The sequence below is a fragment of the Aptenodytes patagonicus genome, chromosome 10 (genome assembly GCF_965638725.1).
Source record: "Aptenodytes patagonicus chromosome 10, bAptPat1.pri.cur, whole genome shotgun sequence".
Lineage (NCBI taxonomy): Eukaryota > Metazoa > Chordata > Aves > Sphenisciformes > Spheniscidae > Aptenodytes > Aptenodytes patagonicus.
This window is the reverse complement of record NC_134958.1, coordinates 21,642,195-21,662,441: the sequence shown is the minus strand read 5'-3', so window position 1 is coordinate 21,662,441 and position 20,247 is coordinate 21,642,195. Positions and strand designations below refer to the sequence as shown.

At 41.2% G+C, this 20,247-nt stretch overlaps 2 protein-coding genes across 15 annotated transcripts in view; one reads left to right on the top strand and one right to left on the bottom strand.

Moving 5' to 3' along the window:
• The window catches only part of HMG20A (high mobility group 20A), a 47,444-nt gene extending 43,302 nt beyond the window's left edge, over window positions 1-4,142 (bottom strand). For 2 of the 8 annotated variants that reach the window (XM_076348475.1, XM_076348483.1), the window contains exons 1-3: window positions 3,845-4,015; window positions 3,082-3,349; window positions 1,483-1,601 (exon numbers count right to left, since the gene is read on the bottom strand). The gene's annotated coding sequence lies outside the window, so the exon portion shown is untranslated. The other 6 variants (XM_076348477.1, XM_076348476.1, XM_076348480.1 and 3 more) reach the window with 6 other exon arrangements.
• Window positions 4,143-4,498: 356 nt separating this feature from the next.
• PEAK1 (pseudopodium enriched atypical kinase 1) overlaps window positions 4,499-20,247 on the top strand; it is a 123,357-nt gene continuing 107,608 nt past the window's right edge. For 6 of the 7 annotated variants that reach the window (XM_076348471.1, XM_076348470.1, XM_076348468.1 and 3 more), the window contains exon 1: window positions 4,499-4,638. The gene's annotated coding sequence lies outside the window, so the exon portion shown is untranslated. Of the gene's footprint in view, window positions 4,639-11,893; window positions 11,923-20,247 lie in introns of those variants that run through there. The other variant, XM_076348469.1, reaches the window with a different exon arrangement.

Here is a 20,247-nt window from a genome sequence, read left to right as displayed (position 1 = left end):
CAGAAATAGAATGTCAGTCTCAGGTTTGTCCCTAATAGATAGGTATGAATACTGCAAGTTATTCCTGTAATAAGAATTAACCCTCTGTGGGATTAACTTGCATACAAAAAGCTTTTTAACAGATACATCCCAACAATCCCATTATAGAAGAGATTATTACAAGGCTAGTCTGTTTTAAATTGCTTACCACCTGACCTATCCCACTGGGAGTAACACTAGCAGTGCATGCACAAACTCAAGTCCAGTTCTTTTGCCCTCAAAACTCAAAGACCAGTATCAGACTACACGTAGTAAAAACAAACGGCTGCCATCTGAGCTAATGGCTCCACCACTGATGCCACTGGAGCAACTACACCACTGGTAAAGGAACAAGCCAGTTCTGTAGTCAGACAATAATACATGGCCGACGTTGCAGATCTTGCCAACAGAGGCTGACCTACGTTACTAACGAAAGTTTTAGTTACCACTTGCACTGTATCTTTCAAATAGACACCAACTAGCCTTAGCCGCTTTCATGAACAAATCCACTGGGGAAAATAATAGTGGTTTCTGAAAACAAACTGTTCTTAGTAAATTCATACCTAGCGAACACTTAGTGTCAAAGTGGTTTTATCCACCACTCTTCATCTCTTAAAAAGAACTGAAGCTTAACAGTTCCCAGAAACAAAAGAAATATTCCCCCCTCCCTTTCTAAGGGAAATCATGGAAGTAAAAAAAATAAAAAAGCTTAAAGGAATGCAGAAAGCAACCTAGTTTTAGGAGCTCTCCAAAGCGAATCAAATTATAGATAGAAAGGGCATTTTATTAGGGTACATGAACAACTAGCAAAAAGAAAAAAGACAACCTTTCTTCATTCACCTACTGTCCTTGAAAAAGTACATGCATGTTCCCTTGAGTTACCCTTCTCTCTCACAGATCATTACCAGAAGAATATCCCCATTATTTTAAGTGCAGCCTCTTCACCTGTGCTCTAACATCTAACAGTTTCTCACAGCACATGCCACAATACTCAAAAAACCCAGCACAGCTCTGTGCACGCTTCAGTAACCGTGAGTGGGAATACTTAAGTTTTTCAACCACAGTCTGGGGAGGGCAGGAGGTACAGCAAGAATTCAGAAACCTATATCAGCTTGTTTTAGTGAAACATGCGCTTAATTTGCCTGCAACCTTTGTCCCAGTCAGTGGTAAGCTTGAGAAAAATCTCCTCCAAGAACTGGCCCTAAAACAAATCCTATTTAATCAAAGAGAAGCACTTACTATGGAAGGCTGAGCTTGCTTTGGCAGGTGAGAAGGTATACCTTGCTAATCAGGCACACCTTGATACTAAGTGACCCTGTATTTAAATATGTTGTGAACAGACGCACTAACAAAGAAAGCTTACAAAGTTAACTTGAACACATTAGTTTACAATTTTCTCAATTCCTGTGCTCTGATACTAAGAATAACTTTGTGATGTGGGTACAAAGCAAAAACACAGCTCACAGTCACTGCTTTCATTCAGAAGTCTAGGAGCACTGGGGAAATCAGCACGTCTTCTCAGTTCTCTGCGCAGTCCCTGGCCATCAGACATAGAAAGCCTGGTCTTGTCGAGGGAAGATGTCCTGCAAGACCAGAAAATGGAAGACAGTAAGAATCTCTCTCGGTTGCTTTCTTGCAAAGTACTAGAATTTGTTATAGTCACCTCCTAACACATAGAGGAGTTGGAACCCTATTCTCAGGTACTAAAGAAACATCCTTGTAAGAAACATGATTTTCTTCTCCCTTTTCTGAGCCATAAAAGGTATACCTGTCACATTACCCTCTATGTACCTCACCACGAGCAACCAGAGGAAAAGAATATTCTATTTACAATCAAGACGATGGGGTTAGATCACAGTGTCTTCAGTTTTTCCAGTTTGAAAACTGCTAGTATCCTATACCAAATCTAACTTAAGAAATTTAAGACTAATCTGAATACTCTGCTTTAGCCACCATTTCTAAGCCTAGATCTCCTTAGAATTAATAATCTCAACTTCTATTTCAAGACATGCCAGATTTCTAGGGACTGAAAAAAAATTTAATCACTTTCCCTCAATTTCCTGGACTCTAAAGTTACAGCATTTGCCAGCAACTGGTATAGTTCTAGAAATGCAGAGCATCTCATCTCTTCTAACAAGCATATAATGTAGGTGTGCAAGAAAACAAAAAAGATAAAACAGCAATTCACTACTATCTTCAAATACCGTATAGTCTGTGTCCCCACACATATGGCCTGGATTTAAAAAAAAACAACAAACAGATCATGAAAATAAATTCTTTGGTTTCAACAGCTGGTTATGTTTATATTCTTATGAAATTAAGAATGATCACTTCAGAATAACATACATAAACTTGCTAGAGCACGGTTCCCCCAAATTCTTGTGCCCAGTTCTGTCACTATGTGGCCTTAGCCAAGTTTAGTCCACCTACACGACTTACTTTCCACAGGACAGAATGACGTTTTCAAAGATCTAACAAGACTTTACCTGCTGAAAAAGGCATTAACTGTACACCAATGAAAAAGTTTCCCCTGCAGTGGCACTAGCACTGATGTGACACCCAGCTTCTATTTGCTTAGAAGAGAGTAGTCCTAACCAAATTTTGAAACTTGAGTGATCTAGAAGAGTGGACCCCAAAGTGGGTCACACATGCAAGACAAGCCACTGAAGTGCAGGAAGAAAACATTTTTTGAACATTAATAAACACTATTCTAAAATATTATTTATTTCATCTTTATCTTATCCTTTCTTAAATTCTATTTTTGAGTATGTTTTATAATGTATATATCAGTACAGTAGTACCTGTATATAACTGATATATCAATAAATATACGCATATTGGGGGTGCATGCTAAAAACGTTTTGTTTTTTTTTACTGATAGGCATGTGCAGCCAAAAAAACTTGGAGGCCACTTCCCTAGAAAGCATAAGCTCCCTTTCTCTGTGAACAGGATCTTCCTTTTTTCTACTGAGTAAAAAAGAGGATTTATATTTGTCCTGCCTTCCCTCATTTCCCTAGATGCCACTAAGTTAACACCAAGATACACAAATCTTTCTCACTCACAAGATGATTTTGGGGTTCTTTCCTTAGAATATCCCCTAGCTCTTCTCAAAGGTCCAACACCATAACAATACTAATCAGTTTCACTTTGCTCCAGGAAGCGAGGACCAGGCCAGTTTCACCCTAGTGCTGGTATTTCAGGGGACTTGAATGAATGGCGCCTCACAAGGCACGTGGCTCCAGTGTTTTCAGTTCTGGGGTTGGGGCTTTTTTGTCATCTCGATGATAAGAAACTTAAGTTCCTCAGGAACAGGCAATTGAGCGTGAAAACCTGTTATTGGAAAGAAGTATCAGAAAACCATACTATGATAAATGACCTGCTTGACAAGGGAACAATAAGTGGACATAACGAAACAATAAATAAATAGAATTAAGGGGCTATCAAATATTACCTCCTATCGCTCTGAGGGAGCCGAGGGAAGAGATGAGGGTTATAAGGAAGAACACAGAAAGCCAAGTGCCTAGACCTTCACCCAGCTCTTCCCCCTCACCCAACGCGAGCTCTGGCGGATCCCCGCAGCCCCCCTCACCGCCGGGCCACAGCAAACAGGCAGCCCGCCGGCAAGCTCGGGGCGCGGGGAGGGCGGGAGGCCGGCAGCGAAGCCTGCCAGGCCGGGCCGCTGAGGAAGGCCGGCCCCGGGCCGCCGGCAGCGCCGCGAGGGGGACCGCTCCCCACCTCACCGCTGCCCGCCGACCCCCTTCCCCCGCCCCAGGCAAGGAGAGGGGGAGAAGAGAAGGACCTGCGGCCGCGGCCCTCCCTACTGACCTGCCGGAGGGCGGCTTTCCCGCAGGGCCAAGGGGTCGCCTGGCAGAGCTCGCTCCCCTCAGCCCGCGCAGCCGCTGCCGCCTCCTTCACGCGCACGGCCTCCTCACCGCTCCCCCAGCCTGCTCGGATCTCTCCGCCCCCGCCTCCCGCCTCAGCGTGGCCCTCTCGCCTCCCTCGGGGGAGAGGCGTTCTCCCCTCGGGAGAACCCCCAGCCAGGCCGGAAGTACCCGCCGCCCCGCCTCACCCAGCAGCCCAGCGCAGAGCGGGCGTTCAAACAACGCACCGGGACTACTTTCTCTCCGCAGGCGGAAGCACGTTACCTTCTGCGCGCGCAGATGCACGGGACGATTTTAAAGAGCCGGGCGGTGCGCCGAGCGCGAGGCACGCTGCGAGTTGTAGTCTTCCCGTGCCAGCCCCGCCCACCTCGCGGCGGCTCCTCCGGCCGCCGGCGGGTCTCGCGCCACCCGCAGCGGCGCCGCGCCCCCTCGCTGCTCCCCAGCCAATGGGCGGCCTCGCTGCACGGCCGGGCGGGCGAGGGTGGGGGTCCCCCCTCCCCCGGTGCGCGCGCGGGGGGCGGTGCGCCGGGGGGGCGGGGCCGGGCCGCGGCCGGCGGCGCCCGGAGTTAGTTGTTGCGCGCGGGCGCGGCGGTCGCAGCCCTGTCCCGGGAGTCGGTCCGTCTCCGGGGCCCGGCGGCTGCGGGAGCCGGCCCTGACGAAGTCTCCTCGGCGCAGCCGCCGCCTCCCCCTCGCCGCCCGCCCGCGGGAGGCGCCGCGGGGCCGGGGAGCCCCTGCCAGGTGAGGGGCCGGTCCGAGCCCGGGGGCGGGAGGGGGGCGACGGCCCCTCTGGCTGTGAGGGGAGGCCGGGGGGCGACGGCGGTGCCCTCGCGCCGGCTCCTGCCCTCGTGCCCTACCCGCGCCGCCGGCTCGGGTTTCCTCAGCGAGGCCCCGGGCGGGGGGAGCGAGCAGGGGCCCCGGCGCGGCTCGGCGGGGTGTGAGGGGAGCGGCCGGGCGCAGCCGCCGCCTGCCCGCTCCTCCCGAGGGGGTCCCGCCGGCGCCCTCCCCACCCCTCCGCCCCGGCCTGCCGCGGCCCCAATGGGCGGGCGCTGGTCGTTGCTGCGCCCGGAGGGTCCGGCTGGCGCCGGCAGCCACCCCGGGGCCCCCGCGGGGCCGTGCGGCGCCCTCGCCCCCAGCCGCGGCGCTGGGCCCCCGGGTCGCCGCCGACAGCCCCCGGGGCCCGCGGCGGCAAAGGGCGCTTTCTTCTGCCTACACCTCGGCTGGAAGTTTCGCGGCGTGATCCTGCGCTAAATACATTGTGCCTGAGCCTGCCGGGGAGCGCTGCGCCGCTTCGGAGCTGACACCTTCTAGGAATTTCGCGACGATAAATAAAGCCGCTCTAGGTGCCAGGTGGATGCTCTCCCTGCCGGGGCTCTGTCCTTACCCTGTTATTACTGCGTATTCCTGACATAAAAGGCTTTACGTGTTAGTGTATACGTGTGTAGCTACATTCCATCCTCCTTTCAGGCTTTCGGTGCTTCCTTTTCTCTTTAAGGTTGTTTTGGACTTCTAGGTGGGTCGGTTTGTTTGCCTGTTTTTATTGTGGGTGAAGTTGAGACTAGACTGGAAAGGCTGGGATTTGCACTGGGACAGCGAGTGAAACGATGTAAATACATTGCAGTGGCTAGTTACTTATCGGGCAGCTGGTATCGAAGACAGAATGGCCAGGCTGCTCTTAGCTGGGCACAAGGAGGAGGAGGAGTGTTGCCTGGTGGATCTCTGACCTCTGACCCCTGAATTTAATAGGGGTCCCTTCTCAGAGAACAAAATTTCTGTTTATTTTAGGTCTTTGCCATTTTATTTTGTAGAGCTTGGCTTTCATTCTTTAACCACTTCATAAGGGGCTCTAAAGTTTTTCCCCTTACTCGTCATGGCTTAAAGGCTGTCTAATGTCTGCTAAAGCACTTTATTCTTGGATATTTGGGGAAAAAATAATACACAAGATGTATGGGTAGGAAGGAAAAAGCACGCAATTGTTTTAGGAGCCAAGACTTTATGGAATTCTAATAATTAGGTTCTATAGTTAGAAAGTTTACTTGTATAAAATTGCCGGCTGAACAACTACCTTTGTTACAAATTAGATGCATTTAATTCTATGTGACTTCTGTTTGACTTACAACCTCATCTAGACAGTTTGATTCCAGTGGTGTAGCAGAGCAGGAAATACTTGTGGGTATTTTATTTGGTCGTTTTGACTAGTTAGAGCTCTTAATCTAGTTTCACACTGGCTTAAAAGGTTTTGTCTGTAAAGTAGCTAAGATGATTTATCCAGATGAAGCATCTTCCTGGCAGAGCTACTGCTCCAGTGTGTTTTCAGGAAAACCTCATTTTGTTCTCTAAAATGTTGAAGTATGCAAGAAGTGAATTACCAATTTTTCCATGAGTAACTTTCCATTATTAATCTTACGTATTCATTTCATGATGGATTTACCTTATTGTTAGGATCTCTCACGTAGATAACTTAATTCACAGACTTCCTAAATGACTTTCTTGGATTGTTCTGTTTGGCTCGGATGCCTCTTCCTCACCTGAACAGCAGTGGCAGGTAGGGTGTGATTCCCGAGCCTGGGCAGGAGGTACCAGCTGCAGAGTGAGGAGCCAGCAGGCTTTCCTGCCTGGCCTTTGTGCCAGTAGGCACTCTCACCCAGCTACACACGTGTGGAAATGAGCAATTGATAAGAGAGTGAGCTTTACTCATGGACGCAACATTTGCATTTCCTTCTATTTTAGAACATATATTAGCCATGTAAATAAATATACAGTTATTTTTAAACAACAGCATTCCCTATGTGTTGGTAAGTCTTATGGTTGCTTCAGTGAAAGAGGGAGTGAAGACGCAAAATACCATTTCAACTTCTTAGGTAATTTGTGTTTCTGACTTCAGCTCTTTAGAAAATCTACTTGCAAACGTATTTACCAAAATATGTATTCTTCTCTATTTACTTTCCAAATACGGGAATTGGTTGGAATCAATCATTTAAGGAAAAATAAGGGGGGGATGCTATTTGGCTGAATGGCTCCTAAATGTTTTCTTGCCTAAACAGGATAGTAAAATATTAAGATAGCTGTTGTAAGTTATTGATTAGGGTCACAGACATTGGTAATCACTGTTAACCTTCTGTATTGTGTTGGGAAAAATATGTATGTGGAAAGCTTACTATAAGTTAACAAGTTGTAACATGTTTTCTCTACCTTGTTCGTGAATTTACACTCTTATGCCTCTACTTTCCTTTTCCTTTTTCCTGTTTAGTCTTTGCTCTTAGGTTTCCCTTTTTTCTAGACCTGCCCCTCATCCGAGTTTAGAATTAGACCCTCCCATCCCCGCTAGTTGCCCATGTTTTCTTTCCCCTTTTCTCTGAAGGGATCTGCAGCCTTACTCCTTGTCACTGCTTTTCTTGCTCTAGTTGCTTTCTGATGGGATCGGATTTCAGGTGGTGTTAACTCAATAATCCTTTCTCTTTTTTTGTATGTGTGGCTGTTAGACCTTCTTTTCCACAGCCCTTGAAAAGAGAGCCTAAAAGGTCTAAATTGGGGATTTCTAGGTACAGATCAGAGATGAGGTCTGTCTCCTGCCGACTTCCACGCTGTTCCCACTTCCTGTGCTGCTGCAGCTCCCAAGGAATCCTGCCGAGCTGCTCCCTCCCGTGTAGTTGGTGTGTCATAGCTGACATTCGGGTATGGGCAGAATATCAAAATGCAAATGACATGGGTATAATGAGGAGATAGTGTTGCACTTGTGAAAAGCACTGGTAATGTGAACATTGTGAGCGCATGTGATGTGAAAAGAGATAGTAAAGAAAACACCTGACATGGGGAAACTGAAAATAAAACTTTCTTATCTTTATGCTATTAATATGTGATAACTCCAGATGTTTTTAACATATTTCGACACAAAAATCATCATCTGTAAAATGTGTTTTGGTTTACTAGTTGAAGCAAAGTTCAAAGAAATAATGTCAAGCTATTTGCAAGCCATATGTAGTGTTTACTGCCTGTTAGTGGCAGCCAAAAATTGCCAGTGAGGCAAAATCCACACTATATGTATGTAAAGTAACATGGATTTTGGAGGAGGAGATGCGTGGCCCCAGTCCACAGCCAAGGGAAAGAGGCTTTGGACTCTCCATGCTAATAACAGAAAGGATTGATGGAGCATGGTGCCGCTTTCTGTGATTATGTTACCTGTGATAGGCTGGTACAGAGACCTTGCGTGTAGAGTTTTTATTGGTATTACCAGTTCTCCCACCCTTATGTGCTCCCACACATGACCACTGTTTAAGGACTAAGCATTGCAATGGGATTTACATTGGCCTAAGGCTGAAATATTTTCATTGTTTCATATGTATCAGCACAATAATGTAGAATTTCCATTACTGTACAGTTTTAGAGTGGAAAAATACAGACTGCAAACTGGAAGAAGACTTGCTAGCTGACTTTCACTATTTTAAAGCAGGGTGAACAAGTAAACTACACACTGGGAAGAATGAGAGTGCTTTAGTATTTCTGAAGTGTTAGTGACAAGGATAAATGACTTGGTTTTACTTGGTAACAATTCTAATTAGTTGTCTGATATTTGAGCTGCAATTTCAATAAATTGTGGTTTAGTATCATAGGCTGTGTGTTTCCTTTGGGGTTTTCCAAATCATAAGCAGAAATTATCAACCATGTGAGAAATTTTCAGTCTTCCTTTTTCCTAAGATAGATAAGCAGCTGAGTCACTAAAGCAATTTCTTTCCCCATATCTCTTTAAGTGGACTGAGTTGATTTGAGATTGCCTGATTGTTGAAAATGTGAATAGAAGAAAACTACGCAGTGGGTGTAGCTCTGAGGTCACTTTCTTTAAATTGATTTTCTTATGGGACCCCGTTGGCTATTACAAAAGTTACCATGTTAGCTTTTCAGACACTGAGTTACAAAACAGCTTTACCGCAAATATTTTTGGGTTTGTCTGTTCAGATGACACCAAGAACAACAGAATTTCAGAACCCCTCTGGAGCCTAGTTCACCATTTCTCTCCTCCCTGTAATCATATATTGCTGTGCAGGATGAGTGCAAAATCAGTTTTAAAGTGCACCACTTGGAGAAGTATTTGTAATCAATCTGTAACTGATTTTTTTTAAAGGTGTTTGGTTTGGGGGAAAATTGTAATCCTGACTTTTTGTGTAAGTACTTGAAAAAATCTCCAAATAGTAGATCCCTTTGCAGGCTCGCTACTCATGCCTGTCATGTATGGGCCTGGCCTTAAGTGAGATGCTTTTGCATGAATTACAGTAGCAGTAACAAAGATTACAATTATGTTTATTGAACATCTGCACTTTGATCACCAAATAGTTATGTTTACCTTTCAAAGATGTGTAAATATGGGGTGTAGAAAGTATTTAACAGCATTCATTTGCTATCTGTACCTCAAAATGCCTTCAGAATTCATGGTTCTTCCTGCTTAGGAGTCTCTTTCTCAGTTGCCAGCTTTTAAAGCAGGGGATGTTTAATTTCCACATAAAATGAAATGCTCAACATGGGGGGAAAAATGATTTTATCCTTTTAAAGTGCAAAAAATCATAAATGTTACCCGGGAAAGACATTCTGAAATCTTTCCATTTGTAGGCTTTATCCCATATTTTACTTGAGTAATATTTCAGTTAAAAAAACCTTACATGCACTTAAACATAAATGCTGAAAAATGCTCAACGATCTTAATGCAGTCACTGTTGACTGCAAGAGACATTCTTAGCGAAATTTTTGAAATCGACGTAAACAAATGGGTAAAAATCATGCCAGGCTAAACATTGTAGGCTTCTAGCAATACTTGTTTTAGTAATGTCTTGTCTGAGACACCAGTTCAGTGTGGTGCTAAAAAGTAAGATCACTGACCTTATAAAGTTAGTGCTATTTCAGAAAACATTGCTATTAGCACATAATTTGCCAAGTGCAACCTTATTAGTGTTTAAGCAGCGTTGGATTATTGTATTATTTGATAGAGGCTCTATAGGAAACTATTTAGTGATACATTCACAGTTTGACCTTAAATGCTTTTGTAAAACCATTAAATAAGTGCCAACCTCAATCCTAAAATGTTCTTTCTTGGATAGATGCCTGTATTTTTACCAGCCTCTCTACAAAGCTCAACAAAGAAGGAAGACAGTATATAATACAAAAGATGTAAATTCTGCATGTGTATATTTATATCCAGTTTTCCAGCTCTGAGGCTCTTCCTGTCAGAAAAACCTTCATACGCATTCAAAAGACACTTAAATGTATGCTATAAACATGAACAAATACAGACATCCTTCTATATTGACTTCATGTATATTCCCTCTTACCGTAAGTCTCTGTACATATCACAGGTGCTCTTGCTGTTGTCTCAGCTGCCAAATAACCTCTTAGTGAGTATCATTGTTTTGCTTTTATACTTGTTGGTGTCCTTTCTGTGGGCTTTTTCAGTGTTGCTAGAGGAAGGAAGAACAGTTTAAAAAAGGAAAAGTATTATAATGTCCTCCCCAAATTGGCCAGTAAATTCAAAGACATGCATGTCTGACAGTAATGGAGACACTTAAAAATCCTATAGCCCTTGAGTTGAAACTGTCCTTGTGTAGCTATTAGTCTTTTAGCACTTTTTTTCACGAGGCAAGCTTTGCCTTTCTCTCTACCTTGTATTAGCCCCTAATTGTCTTCTGCAGAATAACCCCTGAGCCTGTTTGGAACCCCGTTAACATCACTGATTCTTTCTGTAAAGGCTCAGAATTACATCAATATTGCTGTAATAAACTTTGAAGTTTAATGCAAATATATACAAGCTCAGAGAGAATAAATATTAGCATAGGAGTTTTCCATGGAGGAGTAAGTCATCTTCTGTAATTGTTTTTCTGTTTGTTTTAAGCCTTGCTAATTGTCTTTCTCTGCCTCCCTCATCTAGTTAGGGTAGTTTTGCTTAAAAACAGGTTGCACAATATTGTCCAGTGTCAGACTTTAAGTCTGTAACTATATGGTTAAGGAGTGTGACTCCTACTGTTTGGAATGATCCTTGGAGAAGATAGTTTATTTAATGACTTTTGTACTGTAAACTGTAGACATTCTCGGTTTTTAGAAGCAGGGAGATCGCTCATAGTAAAGATGCAGAGAATGTGGGGCACATGAAAAATCTCAATATGATCACTTACATATGCTTTGATGGTGCAACAGTTTGCAGTCTGTTGTAGTCAATGGAACAACTCGCTGAACTTGGTGTTAAATATACATCCAAGACAGAAATGTTGACTGTTTTAGAGCTTTAGATCTGTAAAACTGTTTTCATAATGTGGGGGGTTTTTTTTCAAAATTTGGTTTTTTAAAGGGCTGCAATATCAGATTATTAGCAAGAAAGTCTCAAGCCTGCGCTCCTGCTAATGAAGCTGTCAGTAATGTATCTTTCAATTGTAACAGCAAAATGTAAAAAATATTATGGCAGGCCCTCTTAAAATGAGGCAGACTCATATTCAAAGGTCACTATGTCTGGCTAGAAAAGATTGCTTGGGAAGTACAGAAAACGAAGGCGTGTTAGGACAAAGCTTGCTGAAGCTTGAAGTGCTCTTGTACCTATGAATTTTGCCTAGTAAGTATTTCTTGTACAGCAAAGGCAGTATCCCTGTTAGAGAAAATGTCAGTACAAGCAGGGTTTAAAGTACATTTCGTTTACCCTGTAATCTGTATTGGTTCTGGCTGCGGTATCGTAATTGTCATCTTGCTCCATGAACCTGTTGGCAGGTAGGGTGCTGGTTCATGGTTCCTTACAAGTTAACCCACTTATCTTCTAAAGAGTGGGAACGAATGTCTTCTAAAGGTGGTTCTTTTAGGAGAGTTGTTCAGAAACTGGTACATCAGAAGGAATGTTGCACTCTGGTATATAAAGTACCTGTTTTTAGCAGTTGATAGAGAGATACTGTTAGTAACAGTTGCCATGAAAAACCTCCTGCGACAGCTTTGCAGGTTTAAGGTGAGATTGCAGAGCGGTTAGACAGAGATTGCTCAAGCTGCACTGGAGCTTTAGTCATGGTGAGTTCTCCTGTGTTCTGTGTAATTATCTCTGTTTTTCTGCTTGTTGGAATGTGAGAAGTGTTTGATTGTTTTGCTTGTTTGTGCAGTTGCTTTCAAAGAGCAGCTGAATCAGGTTCCTTTCTGATTGGTATTGCCACTCAGCATCAGTATGGTATTCAGTAAATACATTCTTTAAATACAGTATTGCAAATCATACTAGATTGCATAATATTGTAAATAGCAAGAAGTGGTGCATTAAAAAAAAAAAGCCCAGTTCTCACCCCCCCTTGTTTTTTTTTTTTTTAACAAGCCTGTAATTTTTCTTTGTAGTGCGTAATGGTGATAACGTTGCAGGCTTTTTTCCTACTCTGTCCTTTGCAGATTGACTTCATTGCTTATGGTTATACATTATCTTGGTTTATCAGTGTAAATCAACAGAGCTATTCCTGAACAATGGAGATAGCAATGGACAGAATTCTGAGGCCAAATTTGCAGACTGAGAAACAGTCTTGTATAGAAACATGTTGAAAAAGATAACCAGCATGGGTTATCAGGGGGTTCTGCTCAACCCCCTACAGAGGAGATTATGGAAAAGGCTGTGTAATAGTATTAAAACATTCCTACGTAACTGCCAGGGCACTTGATGGAAGGTTCATGCATACGCTAGTAATTCATATGGGAAATAACAGTAAACAGATGAAATACCAAAGCAACAGCATTTAAATATGAGTGGGAATTAGATTTCTTAAGATTTCAAATGTTACATAATTGGTTTTTTTTTCCCTACAGTTGAGTACCTGCAATTCTTTGCATATTAAGTCACGGTCTATATAGAAAGCTGGCGTTGGGTGCCTTCGTATAAAAGTTGTTAAACATCCAAACAAAATGAAATCTGTAGAATGCAGAAGGAAATATGAATCCGTATAATGAATAATGTGGTCTTCAGTGGCAAGCACTGCTTACTGAGAGGGGGTTATAAGTTCAGCCAGTAGTCCTTGAAATTGTATTACACGGATAACACACTGAAATTTTTTAATATTGTGCTGGCTAAAAGAGTTAGTGTACTTTTTCCATCAAATAAGAACCTCAAAAAAAAGGTTGAAAATATATTGGAAAAATAAGAAGCCGGTGTTGGTTCATAGTTGCAGTGATTGTGCTGGATGCAAATAGCTGAGCTGTGGATAAAAAAAATTATTGAACAAATGAAATAATTGAAAATCAGTACCAGTTTCTAAACAAATGTATGCTCTGCTTTTCCAAAAATCATAGTATTGTTACGGTTTTAGTGTATACATTATAGAGGAGCATTCATCAGCACAGTCTCATATCAAAGTCAGTTTCTCTGCAACAGAATGGCGTCTTGGATTTGTCTCTTGCTTGTAATGAGCAAGATGCTTGTCCATTCAAACTTGTATTTCAAGTGATACGGAGACAGTTTTGATTATAATTTAAAAACTGTATTTCTTTCCTTTTTGTGAACATGCGGCAATAGAGAGTTTCTTGTAATTTTTATTTGGCTTTCTCCTGCCAGTTTATGAAATGTCTGTAACTTAGGTATTTTAAATCTGTAGATCCCAGCTACTTTTAACTTAGTTGATTTTGCCACATGGTTCAAGGTTTCTTTTCCATCACTGTTTTTCCATGAGCTCTTCCAGAAGTTTCAGGGGTAATTGTTACACAGGGAAGATAAAGGTGTATTAGATGTATATATGTCTATTGGATGATACACAATGAAATATTTGCCCTGCCTGCATAATCTGCTTAAGGGTTCTGAAGAATTATTTCCAGTGGACAGTTAAAAGCCTGGGCAACTCCTGTATGCTTCTAGGACTAATCAGTACGGGACTTGCTGCCTCATAGGTGCATTTGCAGTCATCAGTCTGTACCTCTAACAGTTTTTCTTGAACGTGCTTGTTTTTTTCTTGGCAGTGGTTTTATGATCTAGTTTAGAAGGGAGAGCTGTCACACCATAGAAGAGAAACTCTGCTCATTAGTTTGGGAGATGAACTAAACCTCAATTTGTATTCTGAGAGCTTAAAAAGTACAAGGAGAATGGACAAGCATATCTTCACAAGGTGCCTTTCTTAGGCTGATGAGGAACATACTCTATACATCACATTAACTCATCACTTTCATATCCTTGGGTGTACATGACAGTGTCATTTAGGAACAGAAAATATGCAGAGAGCAGAAGGGATACGATTCTTGAAAACAATTGAGCAGTACCTGAAAAATCAGAAATCTAGCCTTTAGTATAAGAAAAAAAAATATATTGAAGTATAAGTCCGCCCCCTTTATTTTTTCCATGAGAGAGAAAAGTGAAGACTTCTCATTATTAAGATAACTATCTTTTTAAATGCTGCATTGCTAATTGATGCAACCCTAATGTGTCTGCGCTGTTTTACAGGGTATGCTAGGATCTGTGATAAGCATTCCCTTATGGAAAAGCTGTACACAATGTGAAAATAGAGGGAACATAATCTCTTCTGCCTCTTTAAGATGGGTTGGAATAAGTGTGTCTTTTTGAAAGGTTTTTCACATATTTTTCAGATGAGCAGCTCTCTTGAGCTTTGTGCTTTTTATTACATAATATTTATGTTTTTAAAGGTCTAAGCATGACCTCAGGTTTTTATTTTGGTTTTAGTAAAGTATTTGCTGCTTGTAGCCCTGTAAAACCTGAGAGGTTTTCCTGTCTTCTAGCTCTGTAAGACCTCTAGTCCCCCACAGTTCATATGGGAGGCTTAAATGTGCAGTCTTTTGAGTAGAAAATATTTCCTTTAGTACTTTTAGAATGCAAAATCATTGGAATTTGCTCTGTATAAAATTACAACTTCCTGAGAAAATATTGGCACAAACTGTGGAAGCTGTTAGTTTTTGGAACTTTTGATCAAATTACTCATTTTCTCTGCTTTATTTCTTTTGCTTGATAGGTAGAGGCTAGTGGACAAAGAAAATTTGGGGCTGAAGGGACTACTTTGGAATCTGGCAAAAAGGTGATAACTTAGAAAAGAGAGTATGCCTTTGGGGGGGGGGGAATCCTTGAACTGAAGAAACATTTTTAGGAGCTGTGGATTATTTTGTTGTTTAGCTCTGCAAGCTAGTCAGTTTTGGTACTTTCATGCGCTAATTTGTGCTAATTCTTATCTTGCCAGGTATTCATATAGTTTTATAGAAAACAGTTATTAACAGATCTATTTTAGTATTTGTGAAAGTTAAGGTATGTAATTTCTGTTGATAGTTGAAGAGGACTGTCTGATTGTAAATATCTTTGGCCATGAAGATTTTGGACAGACGTGATCATTCTACACTACGTTGCTCTGAAATCCACAGCTTAAGAACAGATTTATATCTCAAAATCAACTTTTTAATGTTATTGGGAAGAAATACATTCTGCAAACTTTCATTCAAAGAGGAGAAATTTTTTTATTCTTTTCATACTGAGAACTGTCTGTCTGAGCTCAAATTTGCCTGGACATGTATATGTATATCTTCCAGACATATTTGTGTTGAAGCGGCTATTAAGGCTGTTTTAGGAAGTGGTGTTAAATCTCCGATTATATTAATATTTCAGGAAGGGTCCACTTTTAGCTGCAGAGTAGTGCAGTAGAAGGTAATGGTGATTTAAAAACTCCTCATAGCAGCATATCAACCTAGTGTTTCACTGTCTGGGGAATGTGACTAAAATTCCCATCTCTTTCCGGAAATTTGGTTCTACTTTGGTTTGCTAAATTTTTTTTCCTTTAAAGTGCTGGTTAAGGAAACACTTAATGAGCATCCCAGCTGTCTGTGCTTTAGAAGCAGATAGGCAGTAGAGTGAAATGGCTTTTTCAATCATCTCCAATCAAAACCCAAAACTCCATAATTCACTGATTTAACAAACAAGAGAACTGAAAGCTTGCCTGAAGTCAATTATTCCAGAGTTTAAAAGAGGATCCAGAATACTCTCATAGTCTTACTCACTTTGCCAACCCAGCCTTTTGAAAATAGCTATGGTAAATATTTATTTAGTTGCCATAATACAGTATGTCTTTTGACCTCAGCAGTTAGGCTGAGTTAGGCTACTGCTTCTAAGAGGTTTAAGTCTTTAGTTCAGATGGTAAAGATGTATGGCTTTATATCACAAAGTGTATTTCTAGAGACTTATCCTGGCACTGTTATATTTTGGTTTTGTAACTCTGTTGTATTGTCATATTTCTTGTACAACTTGCTGTCAAAGCACATGCCAGGTCATGTGTTATGGTCTGTTCAGAGCAACCCTAGGTTTTGCTAGTTAAATATTTCTGTCTGTGAGTCGGAAGAGCTACACTGCATATCGGAAGCTTGCAGTCAAACCTGCTGATGAGTATTTACTTTTCTCATGGCTGAATACTTAAAGTTAGCGTGTGATTTGGGAGTAATCTTTGGAATTATTTTCTGTATTGTTCGGCAACAGGAAAAACTTGGAAACTGAGATGATGCTTAGTTTGTTGCTTAGTTTTCAGATTGTTTTAATCAGAAATTTCAAATTTAGGATAGGAGAAGAGCACCTGGAGTAAATAGGTTTTTGTCATTTTTAGGGCATGGAAGATCCTGCCTTGAAACTCCCAAGTCAGAGACTGAGTAAATACTTTTTAAGTAAGGAAGCCTCATGTTTACAAGTTTCATCGTTGACCTCAAGATTACTTTTTCCATCATTTGTGACAAACAGGCTGTCTGCAAAACAGTAAAATGCCTTTAAGTCTTTTGGTATTGTCATGTCATGACTAAAACTTGATAAGATGAGAATGATTGGCAGAATGACATGCACCCATAATTTTTTTTTAACTCTTCTGTAAAATATACTGAACCTAAAATAGGGCATAGTGTTCTCAACAGAATGCTGACTGTGACAAAAACTTTGACAATGCAAACATTCTCACTCATGGAGCTGAATCACTTGGAAACAGCAGCCAAAAAGGCAAAGTGGAAATACCATTAAGTTGGCTGAAGCATTTAGCAGCAATGATCTGCATTAAAATAACTTGGTGTAATTCATTGATGCTTTTTGTCATTTCTTTTGCATAGCAGTTTTCATATGTGCACCACCACAGTCTTACCTTGCGGCTAGGAATTGAGACTCTTTCTGCACTGAGGTTCTGATGCAGGCTGATCTGGCTAATATTTTGTTGCAGAGATTTATTTCTTAGTCTGCATTGGAGATTTTGAAGTACTGGCTGTTTTTTAGCAGGCTGATTTAGTTTTTGTTTGATTTAAGAATATACAGAATAGGACTGCTGTAATTAGAGCTTGGTGGTAGCTTTTGGCAAGTCCTGAATTATTTGTGCAGTAGTATTGTACTGAGAGAACACGATGCATTTTGAGGGAGGGGAAACCAGAACAATGTGCTGATTTGCTTGTGTGGGCTAGTATGACTCATTTAGAATGAACCCTTTTAAAAGTTGGGGGTTTTTTTAGGAAAAACTGACAGGCTAACCTCGGGTTTCAAATCAATTTAAATTGTCTAGCAAGCTGTAAGTCTCCCTTCAATCCACAAGGCCCGAGCAATTCTCCATGGTTTTGGGTCAGCAGTTTACAAACACTGCCTGGACCAGTGATCTGTGAAATCAATCTTTTGAGCCTTCCTGATGCTGCCTTTGAACAGTTTCATTGATGGCAAAGTAGAAATGGCTGTCAGGATTGGATTATAAAAATTCTAAAACTTAAAACATACAGAAGACAAAATGTTGTTTAAAAACGATTTGAAAGTTTCTCTACTCTTTGAATGAGAAAATTTTGGTCCTGAAATTTTCTGGAGGTATGTTGCAAGATACTGAACAGGAATGTTTTGGTAATGTTATGATACTGCATAAATACATCGAAGACATTTTGCCCGTCTTAGAAATTGAAACTACTATACGAAGCAGTCTGCTGGCTGGCTAGCTGCATGTTAAAACTAACATTTTGTGGATTGAGAAATACTTAACTGCTTTTATTCTGTGAATGCGTAAGATGGATTAATTTATATACAACACTTCCTAGTTAGTGAGAAGTCAGTGGTTTTTTAAAGATTTAGGTCCAGTGAAATAGCGGCTATACCTGCCACATGATCTGCTGCTCTTGTTGAAAACATTTGTTTAAAGCTGAGCTGTGGTGTTTTCCTCACATCTAGTTTCTTACCTACATTAGTAGAATGTGCTTTCTGTTGTTGCTTCAAACATGTGTGACAACTGGCTTATTGTTCCCACCCTGTGCCAAGTTGTGTTTCATATTAAATAATTTTTTTTCAAAAAACAATTGTTTTGGGAGGAGTTTCTTGCATACTGGCTCCAGCTAGCGTGCTTCAGTCTGGCAGTGTATTTGGATATCCCTGTGAAGGGTTCATATCTTTCTGATTCATCTACCATCTTTTGTCCTTATATTTTCTTTCAACACAGTGTTGCATGCTCTCCCTAAAATATCTATAAAATATCGTGTGTTCTGGATTGTAGGATTCACCTTATTGTAGGTGAAAACTTACTGTGTTGTGGAAATTTTAGTCTGGCCTATGTGTGCTGAAAAATTGATTGAACCAGTTACAAAATTTGATAGTGTTGGCTTTTACTAATGACAAATCAACTGGGAGAAATCACCTGATGCTTTCAGGTCTAGGAGGCACGTAGGGTGCCTCCCTTAAAACTCAGGCTGTATATAAGAATGAGAACAGCTGTTGGAAATGTCACAGCAGTCTGGGAACTGGCTGTACAAGGAGCACTCTCCTTACAAAGATAGGTCTGTCTGATTCATATGTTGCATGTGTGTTAAAGTTCATGGGGCTCTTTGTCTAGATGTTAGCTACACGTGCGTTTAATCTTTGAGGTGTTTGAAAGCTTCTCTAGATATCATTGGAATGGTAGAAAGGAAGTGGAAAAGAGGGAAAACAGACTTACTGAATATTTCAGCGGTTGTTTGCCAAATCACATTTTGGGATTCATTTCTATTTTAAATACTCCAGTGGCTGCCAAAGCTGGCAAACTGTGATCCCCTTTGGAAGGGGGAGGAGACTTTGTTACTTCTCTGCGGAGGAGGGACATCACTTCATTTTCCTGTTGCTTTGTTTTTCCTTTTGTAGTGAACAAAGAAAGTCTGGGGGAGAAAAGTGAAAAAGCCATTTTTCAAAGCTTTTCCAGAAATTTTGCAAAACAATGGGTTTGATTTACACTTCAAATGTGGTTTCCTGTCTTCTCTCACATCATTTGCATACCTTTAAAAATAGTTTGGTTTAACTTTATTTTATAGGAATGCGTCCTTTCCTCAGCTAGTACAGCTCGGGGTATTGTTTCCTTGATTATTTCCAAGTGTGCATATAAGCAAGAAGTGATCGAATTTAATCACTGAACAATTGGACAGATTTGCAAAAAGGGAAGCTGATTAGAATCACCAAAAAAACAGGCTGCACAGAGAATAATTTGTATGCTTAAATAACTAAAGCCTACAGTTTAGGAAGATAAGATGGCTGAACAGCAAAATGAGAAAAAAAAAAAAGGGAGCCAAAAAATATCTGGGTTTTCTTCCTGCCTTTGTCATGCCTCACTTGTAGCCTTGGAAACTGAGACAAAGAGGTTAAGAAACTTGCTCATTCTTAAAATGGAGATAAGATACAATGTACAGCTTATTTTAGTCTCGCTTACTCCTCTGCAGAGTGCTGTTAAGTGAAGTGTGTTGGGTTTTTTAATAGTATAGTCTATATGATGAACTTGTTTATTTAGGACTTGAGACAATGAACCCACATTTAGTTGTGTTACTGTGCCTAGCTGTTAGACTGATCCTTTGTTTTAATCTGTCAGTCTTTCCAGGTTATTTCATCATCTCTTCTATCAGGAGGGTGTTGGGTGTTTTGGTCAAACTAGACAATTCTCGAACTTTCAGCAGGATGCAAAGTATCTCCGGTACATAAGCATCCTGACGAGTCAGAGCACAGAGGAGATGGTTGGCTGTATGATTTTCAAACAAGCTCTTGTTTTTCCTTGAGGAGTATAAACCAGGAATTCAAGATTGTGGGATCAAAACATTTTGAAGTGTTCTTGGCAAATGGATCAATTGTGAAATAGTTACAAGCTCTTACTTTTTAAATGTGAAGGTGATGCTTTTAAGTTTAGTTAAGTTTTGTACTTAGGGCTTTTGTTTTATAGGCTCTCTGGCTGTTCGTGTGCTGTTTATATTAATACAGCTCATTTGTAGGTAATGCAGACACTTTTAGAAATTGTAAGATTGTGGAGACATTTAATGGCTAAGGATAAATTGCACAGCTGTGGACACTATTTATACTTTGTATATAGAAAAGAGTCTGTATCATGAAATAGGCATAGCTCAATGTTGTGAGTTATTTTTCACGTTTTTTTAATCTTG